Source organism: Pinus tabuliformis, chromosome 5_2 (genome assembly GCF_031772625.1).
Source record: "Pinus tabuliformis cultivar Carrire ecotype Pingquan chromosome 5_2, CPIR1, whole genome shotgun sequence".
NCBI classification, from domain to species: domain Eukaryota; kingdom Viridiplantae; phylum Streptophyta; class Pinopsida; order Pinales; family Pinaceae; genus Pinus; species Pinus tabuliformis.
Genome location: NC_142306.1, coordinates 1,114,627,586 through 1,114,641,820, shown reverse-complemented (window position 1 = coordinate 1,114,641,820; position 14,235 = coordinate 1,114,627,586).

The following is a 14,235-nucleotide window of genomic DNA, read 5'->3' as shown; positions in this document are numbered from 1 at the left end:
GTCCGTACAAGGTGTTGGAAAAGATTGGTACTATGGCATACAAATTGGAGCTTCCTGCAGCTTCTCGATTGCACCCAGTTTTCCATGTTTCATGTTTAAATAAGGTTATAGGCGACAAGCTCCCAGTTCAAACAATATTGCCAGAACTTGACGAGGAAGGAAAAATTATATTGGAACCGGAAGCAGTCACAGAAACAAGAACTCGACAGCTACGAAATCGATCAATTTCAGAGTATCTTATCAAGTGGAAGAACTTATCCGCTGAAGATTCCACATGGGAGGATGAGAATTTTATGCAGAAGTATCCAGAACTGCTCAAGTGTTGAGGAGAACACTTTTTTGAAGGAGAGGGGCATGTTGGGTCCCTATAATACTAGTGATTACCCCATTACTATTGTAGTTATACCCCTTATTTATATTGTTGTGCCCCTATTACCCACATATTGTTATTTCTGTGCCCCTTAGAATCCCTTTATTATTATTTTTGTGGCTTTATATTATTATTGTTAGGTCGGCTGGATTATATTGTGACTCCTTAGACTCCTATATATAGAAAGGAGGTTTTGTCATTTGTATCATCCAAGAATTGTTCATTTATGTAATGTAAAGGAGGTTGCCCCCTCGAAGAGGCTGAATTATAAGGCGTTGATCTTTCTTTTCTATCTTTTCTTGAGCTGGTTTCATAACAAAGACTAGGAAGGTTAGATAATAATTAGAAATGTAATAAGAAAATTATTATGTAGTTTTTTAAAAACCAATTATTTATAATTATTAATAGTTATATAAAAAATAACCACTATATTCTTATATATTTATATGTAATATATTAATATTATAATAGTAATATTAATTAATAATAATAATAAATGATAATAATATTACATTACCATTACATTAATATAATAATATAATAGTTATAATAATATAATAATAATAATATATTTATTATTATAATATAATAATAATAATATTAACTCATAATAATAACAACCATGATCTAATGATAATTAGAATTGGGATAAGGGAATTATTATGTGTATTTTTTTAAAGAACAATTATTTATAATTAGTAATAACTATATAAATAATAACAATTATATTCTTACATATTTATATATTTATGATTATTATACTAATATTATAATAATGATACTAACTCATAATAATAATAATGATGATGATGATGGAGAATAATATTATATTATTATAATAATATAAAAATATAATTATTATATAATAATACTAATAATAATAATAATATAAAATAATAATAATAACGACAATTATATTGTATTATTATTATTATAATATTATATTATTATTACCGAAGGGATTAGTACTAAAATCCGAAAGATTATATTACAATAAATCCAAGGGATTAATACTAAAACCCGAAGGGATTATGAACCGCAAGGAATAATATTAAACAAAAGAGACTAATATTATAAACCCAAGGTATACAAAACCCTAAGATAAATATTAAAAATACTAAAATAAACATGGTTGAATTAATAAACCCTATGAATTAATATTTTAAACTGAAAGGAATAATAAACCAAAGAGATTATTAATATTATAGACCCAAGGAACTAATAAACCCAACCGTTTAATATTATAAAATGGACTAATATTATAAACCCAAGGTATACAAACCCTAAGATAAATATTAAAAATACTAAAATAAACATGGTTGAATTAATAAACCCTAAGAATTAATATTTTAAACTGAAAGGAATAATAAACCAAAGGGATTATTAATATTATAGACCCAAGGAACTAATAAACCCAACCGTTTAATATTATAAACCCAAGGAATTAGTGAAACCAAACAATAAATATTAAAAACCTAAGGGATCAAGAAGCGCAAGTGATCGATATTACAAACACAAGAGATTAATTAAGCTCACCATGATTCATATTATAAACCCAAGTTAATAATAAACCCAAGGGATTAATACTAAAACCCCGAAGGATTATGAACCCAAGGCAATAATATTAAACCCAAGAGACTAATATTATAAACCCAACATTGGTAAACCCTAATATAAATATTAGAAACACTAAAATAAACATGGTTTATTTTGATGGTGAGACAATTCTTGTCACAATGCGACATTCAACCATGGTTGGCCATGATTGACAATCGTTGACCATGAATGATATTATAAACCTAAGGGAATAATAAACCCAAGGGATTTATATTATAAACCGAAAGTAATAATAAACCCAAAGGATTAATACTAAAAACCCAAGGGATTATGAACTGAAGGGAATAATATTAAATCCAAGGGACTAATATTATAAACCCAATGTATATAAACCCTAAGATAAATATTATAAACACTAAAATAAACATGATTGACCATCGTTGATTTTCATATTGAGACAATCCTTATCACAATTCCATGTTAGACCATGGTTGATTTCATAATAAACCATGGTTGACCAAAGAATAATAAACCCAATCGATTGATATTATAACCCCAAAGGAACAATAAACCCAAGGGATTAATACTAAAACCCCAAGGGATTATAAACATAAGGGAATAATATTAAACCCAAGGGACTAATATTATAAACCCAAGGTATATAAACCCTAAGTGGAGACAATTTGTTTCCTAGTGTGAGATCGGACCATGATTGACCACAGTTGACCATGGTTGGTTATGGTTGACCATGATTGATATTATAAGCACAAGTTAATAATAAACCCAGGGATTGAAATTATGAACCCAAGGGAAACATAAACCCAAGGGATTAATACTAAAACCCAAGGGATTATGAAATAAAGGGAGCAAGCTTACATATAGCTAGCATCTCCTGTTATCTAACAACGTTTGGTGCAACCCCACTTATAAAGTAGACAACAGTTTTGGCCTTCCGGGCAACAATTTTCGTCAGTTTGTGGAATATTCTTCGTCAACAAACAAGATTCAATGTTCTTGGAATATTATTCGTCTAATTACCCCATCTACTATTACAAAAAAATATTTGAATCATGAAATTAGATTGATTTTAAAAGCTTCCCGATTGCGCCTGATCGCTGGTAACATGACGTTTGAGGTAGATGAAAATATTTAACCGTGCTGCTAAGTCTCGAGTCCCTTTGTTGGCAGAGATCACCGGTTCCTCTCTTGTGCGTTACTGCATCATTTGATACATTTTTAATGAATTATCTGTTGAGATTAATGTAGAAACAGTTCAAACCAAATTCTAGATTAGGATTCTCTTCCTGTTTTTTAGGATTTTGTTCAACTTTACTAAATCTGTGTTTGTTATATATATATTTTATGTAATAAATGATGGCAGAGCGTGTTCTGTAATGGCAGTCTTATAGGTAATGTTTCACACGTGTAGCCTGCTCAGTTGATTAATAAAATTGATTCGCGTTATTTTTGACATGGTATCAGAGCTACCGGGTTGAGGAAGCCTGTAACCCTGAGTGCTACCGGGTTGAGGAAGCCTGTAACCTTGAGTGGAAGCAAAAATATAACCGACGGGTTTGGAGGGTGATCAACGCAATTTTAAAGGTGATAGGCGCTGATTTCACCTCTGGACTTGCGCAGTTTTTGTTAGCCAGAACGACGCGAGTGAGCATGCGATAGTCGCACCGACCTTAAGGCTTGATCGCTGCGAAATTGAATCCCTGGAGGAGTAAGCTGCTGTTGCGGTGAGGTGTTTCGCTGTCGGATCGCTGTGGATGAGATCTCTGTGAATTGGAGTTGAATCCAGTTCTTTGGATTGCAGGTCGGGACTGTCGATTGAAGAGGAGGCCGCAGGCTGCGTGAGACTGGTGGCAGCAGAGAAGAAATTGGAGAAAAGGTGCCTGCATGATTCGAATTGTTCTTTGGTGATTCGAGTGTTGAAACTACCGTGGAGGTCGCAAGAGGCGTGGTGTCACGCCCCCAAGCCTACGGTAGTCTTTCAACCATGCCGGCGAGGTGCAGCACCATCGTGCACTTTCTTTTCACCAATACTTATGCACATGGACTACGCCTAATTCACTTGTCTTTACTTAGTTTGTGTTTCGCAACCAAGTAAAATGCATTAGCCTTTATACTTAATGAAGCCCATACTCATTCATTATCCAAATGCAATTAAATCAAGAACATCAACAATTGCACACAAGTATAAAGGGAGGGGCAACTCCCGAACAAGTCTGCCCAACAATTATATTATAACAGTTCTTGGTTAATACATCATACAAGTGTGCTTGACAGAATTCAAGCCAACACTTAGAAATATTTACAATCAAGGCAAAGACAGCCTTTTACAACCATGTGTGTTATAGACAATTTTGTGCCTTACAGCAACAGGCATGAATTGTCAATAATCCAAGGGATCCAAAGTTCCCTAAACATGATGTTCCTACCCCTAGAGGAACAAGGTCAGCAAACCAACAGCTCTCAGATCAGTTCTCCACCTGAAAACACTCAAAAACAAGCAATCCTGAAATCAAAGCAGGTGCTCCACTAGGCTTCTGCGCTGAAACACAACTCCTCCATGGTGTACCTGCGTTGCAAAGCAGGTAGAACAAAGGCCACCTGCGTTGAGCGAGATTGGACAAGTGGCACACTGAGTCATTGCTCTGGAATCTTCCAAAAATGACACTTGGATCAGGGATTTCGCCTTGTGATGAGTCAGAGGCTCTGTTTCTCCAAGTGGAAGCAAGGTTCTCCAAGTGGACTCAAGAACTGAAGATCAACTAAAGATTAACTGAAGAGAGAGAGGACACAAGGCAGCTACACATCAGTTGCAAGCTGACTCATCCTTTCTCAATTCATCTATATATTGAGCTCTCTCCTATGAGCTCAGGAGGCTGGAATTTTGTGCAAAGTAATGCTATGCTGTTGGTTTCACTATAGAGCTATTGGGTGATTGCTTGAGGGAGGTGAAGAGGAGAAATTATTTCTGCTGGGAGGTGTTGCTGGATTAGGACCTTCAATGGTTGTAACACTCTCAGAACCTTTACTTCTTCATTAATAAAAGCTATTGAGGTTCTTCTATATGCATTTGTTCCAATGATGTTTTGTGATAATTGTATATTTGGTTTATGCTAATCCGTGAATCAGTTATGATTGCATGCCTCTTGTAGTCTCCTTCTTTGTCATTTTGCAGGATCTCATTGTAGCTGGGCCGGCAAAAGAGCAAAGAGCCGGGAGCAAGCGGCCATAGAGAAGAGTTTGGATTCGACATTAAGCGCAAGGCAACGGTTAGTGCATTTATCCACTCTCTTTTGCTTTCATAAAGAAGTAAACCTTAAGTAGTTTTCTTTACAGTTGTTGCTGAGGTACTATCACCCTTAGAGTGGGATAGGGTCATCCGAGTCGGATACTTTTCCCTACAACAAACTGGCGACTCCGCTGGGGACCGTATCTGTTTGATTGTTTGTAGTATTTTGCTATTCATTTCCTGAACAAAAGAGTACCAAATCGAAAAGCTTTTGACTATATCAAAAGCGAAGTAGAGGGCAGCTACTCTAGCTCATTTCTGAGCATGTTCATGATTTGAAGAGCTGATCTACAAGGATCCTTGTAAGCTCTTAGTGATAGCTTTTCATCCTCCTAATCATCCCTTTGAGTGTGCTTGACTGATTGCTTCTGATTTGAGCAAAAACTGTGCATTTTTGAGAAAATTGTGATCCGAAAACTGTGAAAACGCAACTTTCGTTTTCCAAAGCAGGTAGTACACAGGCTACCTGCTTTGCAACGCAGGTCCCGAAGGGGCTACCTGCGCTGAGAGCCAGACTGGCTGTGCAGCACCTGCGTTGGCCCAATTTTGCCTAGTGCTGTTGGGGTTTCCTCCTTTTCTCTTGCCTGTTTTCACTATAGATTTGGCAGCCAGTTACCAGTCTTGTACCTGTTCTGAAACCAACCTTACTTGCCATCATTCCGCCTCTGTTATATAACGAAATTGTACTTGTTCTTTTGTATTTCTTACTCATTTACGATTTCCCATAACGAAGAGTAAACTAGTCTTGCTTTTGGCCTCTTAGATCTGAACCTGTGTTAGGCATTTTGCTGGTCTAAAGAGTTAGCTTGTTTGCTGTCCATAGCTGATTAGTCATTTTACTTTCGTCATTATGGTTTGATTTCATGCATTTCCAGTGATTAAGCAAGTAAATCTTAAGGTGTCTTTTGATTTTGGACAAACTTGTTTGTTTTCGCTTTAAATCGAAATCAAAGTTATATAACAACTTTCTTTCTGTAATACATCAACATTAAGAAAGGGAAAAGAAAATACATGCATTGTGCATTTTGCATTTGACTGTTTGCTTGACGATTTAGGAAAAATTTGCATTTAGTGTGTGCTCTATGATCTGTGTGAAAAGATTTGCCTTTCTTTTCCCTCAGTAGTTAAGGTTTTCAAAGTTGAAAGATTGAAAAGTTTGCTTCTCATCTTAGACTGCATTCAGGAATTTGTTACATACATCTCGTGGTGATCCTTAAAGGCAAACTGCTAAGCAAGATCAACATTAAAATAAATCCAATTTACATAACAACGCTTTGAAACATAACGCAAACACATAGAGGTCTAGGTAGAGACGTGTTCCGGCGTCGTTAAACATAGTGACTGTCGATCTCTACGAAGGTGGGTGATTCCTCCTGAGAGTCGGTGGCACTAATACGGACTTGTGCTCCCACGTACCGTCGCGTATATATTGGGAGACCCCTATAGGAACAAAGCCTTTATCCATAGGAAGCCGTGTCGGCCGCCCTACTGATCGCGATGCAGTGAACACAGCATTCACGAAGATCGACCACCCGTACCGTAAAACGTATTCTGTGGTTTCGCGAAAAGTTTGGCACACCCTCTGCCTAGAACTCCAGAGAAGTTTCTTTTGGCCTTTTTCAAACTCTATAACTGAAAAAGTCCATCCGAGCATTTGTCACTTCGGGCTCGTTAAAACATCGAAGGAGACTAGAGTCATCTTTAGCTTTTTCTCGACTCTTAAAACATGAAAAATCAAAGTTGCGTCTAAAGCGTCGTTAATAAAATTTATTTTAAATCGGAACATAATCACCTGTTATTCCCACGTTGATCTTTCAGTTGAAAAGTATGGAGCCCACCAACCAAGGAAGTAACCTTGGCGGAAGTCCCAATCCCTTCTCCTCTTGGGGAGATGTTGGTGCGCCTCATATGGCCACATTGTCACTTCCAGGATTGACAATTGGCCTACCCGTATGGCTCTTTTCAACTAATGTAGTGCAGATCGCCACTAATCCTGAGCAGTCGAATCAACAGTCAGACCAGTCTAGAACTACCCACCAGCCTTCCACTTCTTACAATACTTCCTCTGATCCTTCATCTTCGCAAGGTAGAGCCGGCAAAAGTCAGCCTCCCATGGAGAAGAAAGAAAAGAAGAAGAGAGAAAAGAAGCAGAAGGGGCCTATGGCGAAGGCGACTGGGGGCAAGCAAAAGACATCTGACAAAAATCCACACACTGCACCGACCGGGCCTAAATCGCCATGTGTCATTTGCAAAGGGACCCACTTCCATCGTGATTGTCCTTGTATTCCCCGGATACTAAGGGACTGGTCCCCAAGGTTGCACAATCCGGTAGCATCAACCTCTGGTAGTCATGTTGATTGCAGTCCGTCAACTAGCGAGAGTGAAGGACGAAGAGGGAAACCAAGATCACCCTGTATGTTGTGTGAAGGCGATCACGCCATCCACCGATGTCCATTCTTAGATGAGGCGAAGAGAGTTTTGGAAGATCGTCCGGTATCACCGTTACGACTTCCTCTTGGATACCAAAAACTCGTGCCTAATCCCTCGATAGTTGAAAATCCAGCTGGCCCGCTCAAGTGGTCAGCTGAAGTGTCGGTCATTGAGAATGAACCTGCTGAATCCAGACCAGACGAAAGTCTAAAGGTCGAAACGACAGTTGACCCGGTTCTTCCTTCAGAGGTTTCATCCTCAAATGACTCTGTCATTGAAGACCCATCTTCAAATGACACCCTCACTGAAGAGGATAAGGATGACACCGTCCATATTCTTTTCATCAACACAGACTCTGATGAGCATCAGGGCAATGCGCCCATTCCTTTATCGCAGGAAGGAACATCGTCAGGGTCGTATCCGGCCGTGTATTCGGTCCCACCACCAAGCAACCTAGTTGTATCCTTTGATTGGAATCAACTAGGCAGACCCCGGTTACCAGCCAGTATCCCATTCAGAATCATAGTCCAAATCTACAGAATGGTGATGGCTAGAACTATCATTGATGAAGGGGCATCTGTGAGTATCCTTTCCTCTATTGCTTGGAAAGCACTGGGTTTCCCGGCGCTTTTACCTGAGATAAGAAATCTATCAGGTTTTGATAAAGGAACCAGTCACCCGTTAGGGATTCTCCCCAATGTTCCAGTTACATTGAAAGGGAAGACAGTTCATATGAACATCATGGTCGTCCAGGGACCCTTGGTTTATAACTTACTCCATGGACGAGACTATATATATTGCATGGAGGCAATAGTGTCCTCGCTCTTTAGAGTCATGTGTTTTCCGCACGAAGGAAGAATGGTCAAGCTCGTAGACCAACTTTCATTTCCAGGATCACGCATCGCAAATAGTCAAATACCATCCCTTAACGGTTTATTCACTCAAGGAATGCCACCACCCCCGGTTCTACTTCTCGATGAATGCGAGTAATTCGGAAAGAAAGAACTGGGACCCAGGGGGCATGCACCCTGGCCTGCCTTGGGCAGAGAAAACCTTGGGTATAAAGTTAATTTCCGCAGAAGAATGGACTAGTCCGTACCCCGTCCGAAAAAGGAAGAGAGGGTTGTTCTAGGATAAAATTCTTTTGTCAAAGTTATGTGAGAGAAAAGATCGTCTCCCTTTGTCTAAAAAAGTAGGCTCTCCTAAGGAGGAAGTCCATTTGTGGCAGCAAGTAGCCACCATCTTTGAATGTCAAGCCTCACCCATTAAAACAATATGTTTTGAAGGATAAGTAGGGGCAGTCTCCAAAGAAAGAGATGAAATTGCTGCAACAAGTAGTCACCATCCTTAGCAACCTAATGATAGACACCGCCGAAAAGAGAGTTTAGTCTGCGGCAGCAAACAAAACCATTTTTTGGATAATAAGTAAGAGGGCCTCCCTCCGTAACACCAATGTTTTATCTGTTGCGATCTTGCAAAATAAAAAAGTGAACTGATGGGAAGACAAGTACCGTCGGCACCGAAAAATAACGAGAAGACAAGTATCGTTAAAAATATAGCAAGACGACAATTAGAAAAACAGAGGTGGGACAGGGGAGGGGCAGCCTTGAAATTATACTTTATACCTGGGGGCATGCAAACCTTTTGGAGTGCAAGCACGGGACGACTATTTATTTTTTAAATTTTTAGGTCCTCCCTTTAAACCTGTAGGTCTAACCCGTTAAACTCATAGGATTAGCCGTTTCCAGCTTGCATAAAGAAAGGATGAAGGGAAAAAGTTAAAACCTGCCAAATTGGAGTAATTAGTGAGGTATCGCTCCTTAAATAAGATTACCTCACCTAAGGCATTCCTTGTATTAAGACTGGTAAATCGAGCAGTTTTAGCAATGTTCATGCTCGTTAAAAAATAAACGCAAGAATTCGAGCAGTTTTTGTACAGAGTTCATGCTCGTTAAAAAATAAACATAAATTGTGAGCAATCTTTCCCTACAGTTCAAGCTCATCCAGAAAAAATGAACCGGTAAATAACCTTGAGAAATGTAACCTTTGATAGCCATATTAAAAGCCCTTGGTCGTGTTTATATGCCATCACCTCCATCCGTTCATTTGGCCAATCGTTCATCTCCATATGTTTGTTTACCCATTTTGAGGAACAGCTGCGAAGAGTGATTTCACTTAGCCATCCTTGTGACACTGTCGCGATTGGAAAATTCCAACCTGTACCTGGAATCTGCTGCTATCCCTGTTTATCACTCGTTCCTCAAAAGACGAGTCTTCTTTGAGCTCTTTTCACTGACTCGTAAAATATGAAAAGTTTGCCGAGTTTTGGCCTTCCAGCTCATTAAAAGGACCGGAAGAGCTATCCCTCCTCTAGATTTTAATCTTTTTGGACCTGAGGGATTATTGCACAAAAAGATCGAGCGCTTGTTTTTTTTCGGCTCGTTAAAGAAATCGAAAATTCATCCCTTTTGTATTGTTTTATACTTTTTCGGACTTAAGGGATTAGATGACGAAAAAGGAATTTTGGAGTTAACTTTCCGTACCTTTTCAGACTCTCTAAAAATGAAAAGGACCGAGTTTTCCTTGTCGTTAGACTCGTTAAAATGATTAAATAGCGACAAACTTGTCTTTAGACGAGAACGAGTTTCCCTATCGCTAGGCTCGTTAAAACATAGCGATGGGCTTGCCCGAAGGGCAGGTTATAGAACAAGCATATGTTATCCTCCTCAAGCTTGACAAAAATAAAGAGGTACTGGTCAGCAATGACTGGGGAAAAATTGGGAGAACCTCACAGCATTAATGGTAGCAAGTCGCTCTTGAACATGACACTTTGTCCTCCGTATCACATCGGGTTGGGTTGTTTCATTCACCGGTCTCATAACCATGGTCCTCGCCACACCATCCACAATTGGGGTAATGCTACCAATCCATCACATCAGTGTCGTTATATGTTCAAGAGATGTGGTTCTGCAAAGAGTCAACCGTGTCCCATCCACTGCCATACATTGTCCTTCATCCATTTCATGACCGCCACCCTGAATCATACATCACAGTTTGTTTTCAGCTCATCACAATCACTAGCTCCGTTCCGTGTCACTGATGTGGGATTAATTAAGGCCCTCCTTTGACGGATCGCTCCTTGTCGACATCAGCTCATTATCCAAGGAGTTGATCTAGGAACAACCCCTTCAGTACTTTGAAGCTTGCATGCCTCAATGGCAAGTTTCTCACTTCCAGCGACAGGTATACATCAATGACCTTCGACCAGAAGATTTTGCGTGGTGGTCGATGCCAAGTCCTTTATTCCCACCATGTGAATTGTACTGCCGTACCTTGAGGGTCATCATCCTTATCGGTGATTCCTCTCGCGCTTGTTAACGGTTCACATCATTGACCTGTAATCAAGCGATGTCTTTCCATGTTTGACTTCAAGAAATTCTCACATGGATCGACTTGTACGTCGAGTGAAGATCGGAAGAGATTGAAGACCCCGGATCCAGTTTCATCCATCCGGGCTGCGATATATATTCAGGACATAAAGACATTTGATATGTACATCATTACAGTAGATGATCATCCTTCTCAAAGGATGATAATTTCAGCAGAGAATTATCGGTCTATAATCAGACGATCGTCTGTTCTATGTACGAAAATGTATTTATAAAGCTGAGCATGGGAATGCCCGCCTCAGCTAGATCATGAAAATGTATGAAAAATAATGTATTGTATTGTATCTTATTACAGGACACTTCTCAGCAGATTGAATGAACTTCGGATCCTCTCAATAAAGCATTTCACCCAATAAACGACCTCATACTTTAGGGGGCATCTGTTATAGACAATTTTGTGCCTTACAGCAACAGGCATGAATTGTCAATAATCCAAGGGATCCAAAGTTCCCTAAACATGATGTTCCTACCCCTAGAGGAACAAGGTCAGCAAACCAACAGCTCTCAGATCAGTTCTCCACCTGAAAACACTCAAAAACAAGCAATCCTGAAATCAAAGCAGGTGCTCCACTAGGCTTCTGCGCTGAAACACAACTCCTCCATGGTGTACCTGCGTTGCAAAGCAGGTAGAACAAAGGCCACCTGCGTTGAGCGAGATTGGACAAGTGGCACACTGAGTCATTGCTCTGGAATCTTCCAAAAATGACACTTGGATCAGGGATTTCGCCTTGTGATGAGTCAGAGGCTCTGTTTCTCCAAGTGGAAGCAAGGTTCTCCAAGTGGACTCAAGAACTGAAGATCAACTAAAGATTAACTGAAGAGAGAGAGGACACAAGGCAGCTACACATCAGTTGCAAGCTGACTCATCCTTTCTCAATTCATCTATATATTGAGCTCTCTCCTATGAGCTCAGGAGGCTGGAATTTTGTGCAAAGTAATGCTATGCTGTTGGTTTCACTATAGAGCTATTGGGTGATTGCTTGAGGGAGGTGAAGAGGAGAAATTCTTTCTGCTGGGAGGTGTTGCTAGATTAGGACCTTCAATGGTTGTAACACTCTCAGAACCTTTACTTCTTCATTAATAAAAGCTATTGAGGTTCTTCTATATGCATTTGTTCCAATGATGTTCTGTGATAATTGTATATTTGGTTTATGCTAATCCGTGAATCAGTTATGATTGCATGCCTCTTGTAGTCTCCTTCTTTGTCATTTTGCAGGATCTCATTGTAACTGGCCCGACAAAAGAGCAAAGAGCCGGGAGCAAGCGGCCATAGAGAAGAGTTTGGATTCGACATTAAGCGCAAGGCAACGGTTAGTGCATTTATCCACTCTCTTTTGCTTTCATAAAGAAGTAAACCTTAAGTAGTTTTCTTTACAGTTGTTGCTGAGGTACTATCACCCTTAGAGTGGGATAGGGTCATCCGAGTCGGATACTTTTCCCTACAACAATGTGCCAACCTCTTACGGTAGGAGGGTGCTCACCCGAGACACCAAGAACTCCACCTTTCGGTTCTGCACAAAATCCCAACTCCAAACCGTATCTCTGCACCTATGCTCGACCTCCGGTAAAACTGCGCACTCCAATGGTAGAGCGCATGAGTTATGCGCACTCTACTATTCCTGCGCCTTCCCTTTTACCCCTATCGAAGTTGTAGAAGAGAGATGCGAAGTTGTTCGATTGTCCAAATGAAGCTCTGCGCCTTTGTATATATACGCATGCTAGCTCCAAGTGTAAGGGGTGTCAGCCTTAAGGCCGACCCCATAAATATGTCATAACGCCCACGCTTTAACCTTTTTTGCAAGTCGGCTTTGCTAATACGCAAGCCTCTCCAAATCGTGGTATAAAGCTTTCGGTCTCCTTTCCATTTTCGCACTAAGTGTTAAGTGCTCCATGTATCGTCGCATTCTTTGTCACAAGTGGCTCGGTCGTTTGTCGCACTTCGTCGCATATCCGGAGAACCGTCGCATATCGTTCGCCCGCTCGTCGTGCACGGAGCGCCCGCTCGTCGTGCAAGGAGCGCCCGCCCATCGCGTTAACCGTCCGCCCATCGTGCACGCCTGCCCGAGTCGCGAAGGCCTTACACGTGGGCACGGAGGAGCGCGCGCAGAGAAACTCCACCTATTCTTCAAGGGAGGCCATGGATTGGCGTGGATCGCTGGGAAATTTGCTCCCATTTGTTAGAAGATCACGTGGAGGAGGTCACGAGAGACCGGGAATGCCGTGGTTGAGGCCATTGAATCCATGATTGTTGCTGCGTTCGAATAAAAAAAAGCGTTAATCATCTGCCGTCGGCGATGTGGAGGATTGCATTTTGGGTGAACGCCATTTGATTGATAATCGCTGCGATTCGTGTGATGTTTATGCCAGTGTTTTTTAAAGGAATAATTATCATTTTGATAATTAAAGTTTTTTCAATTCTTTAATTAAAAGAAAATATGGAGGTTGTTTATTTGATATAAAGAAAGGGGTTTATTATTTGATAAAAGGGGGTGTATTCTTTTTAAAAAGGAAGGAATTGAAGTAAAAAAAAAAAAACCTTTTTTTTGTTGTGTTGGATTTGGGCTCAGTTTTTTTGTTGTGGTTCTGGCGTTTGGCAGTGTTTTTTTTTTTTTTTATAAAGATATGGGGTTGTTATTTTTTTCAAATTGTATGAGGTTGAAGTTTTTTTATTCATTCAAGATGAATAATCAATTAGCAGAAGCTTACCTTAATGAAAACAACAAGCTGGATGGATCCAATTACTTTGGTTGGAAATTCAAGCTGCAAACCCTGCTTGAGGGACACAATGCATGGACAATTGTGAACAATGATGAGGTGAAGCCAAACCTCATTGCAGGAGGAACAACAACAACAATCCAAAACCGGAACAAACGATAGACTAAGGCGAGAATGCTCCTGAAATTGTCAGTCAAAGATTACCCCCATATCCGTGATTGCAAGACTGCACCAGAGATTTGGAAGACGCTCAAGGATCTCTATGAGGTGAAGAACACCAATCGATTGTTGTTCTTGAAGAGCAAGATTCTCTCCATCAAGATGGAGTAGAATGAGACAGTTGTAGCATTCATTTCACGAATCAAGGAGCTCAAGAATAAGCTGAGTGACGTCGGTGAAGCTGTGCCTGG